An 812-nucleotide genomic window follows, 5' to 3' on the forward strand; every position below is an offset into this window, starting at 1 on the left:
CAATAGAGTCGTGTTTCTGTTTATAATTTCTGCAAAATCACTATTATCATCACCATCATCATCACCATCATCATCACCATCATCATCACCATCATCATCACCATCATCATCACCATCATCATCACCATCATCATCACCATCATCATCACCATCATCCATTTTCTATTGGTACTTTCCAAATCCTGACATATCATCATCGTCATCATCATCATGAATTCACAATCATCATCATCATAATCGTCCTCATCATTGGCATCATCATCATAATCATTAACGAGATTGTCACTATATTTACCAACCTATCCTCACCACCACCACCATCACCACCGTCATCACCATCATCATCGATATCATTAAATTGGAAACAACAGTCGTGAACGTCGCACGCACACATACATACACACACACACACACACACACAAACACAAGCATGTCTCCCACTTCCAACTCTTTTCACTTTTTTTTAAATCTCTCTCTCTCTCTCTTTCTTTCTGTTTCATTCTTTCTTTCTCTCTAGATTCTGTTTTTTTGGTGCCTTTATACCCGTTTCTCTTTTTAAGGCTTTCCCTCTCCTCTCCTCTCTCTTTCTCTCTCTCTCCATCTCTGTCTTTCATTCTCTTTTTCTTCCCTCTCTCCCTCTCTCTCTCTCGTCATAAAAATGTCTCTTATATTCCAATAATAATTTTTAACACCCTTTCCACCATATGTATTCTTGCGAAAAGGATTTTTATGATGAAAATTTGAGAAGAAATGAAATGAAACGAGCTTAATGGAGAAAGTTTTGTGAATGTGAATAAATGATCGTCAGCTAT

Source organism: Helobdella robusta, assembly GCF_000326865.2.
Source record: "Helobdella robusta unplaced genomic scaffold HELROscaffold_7, whole genome shotgun sequence".
NCBI classification, from domain to species: Eukaryota; Metazoa; Annelida; class Clitellata; order Rhynchobdellida; family Glossiphoniidae; genus Helobdella; species Helobdella robusta.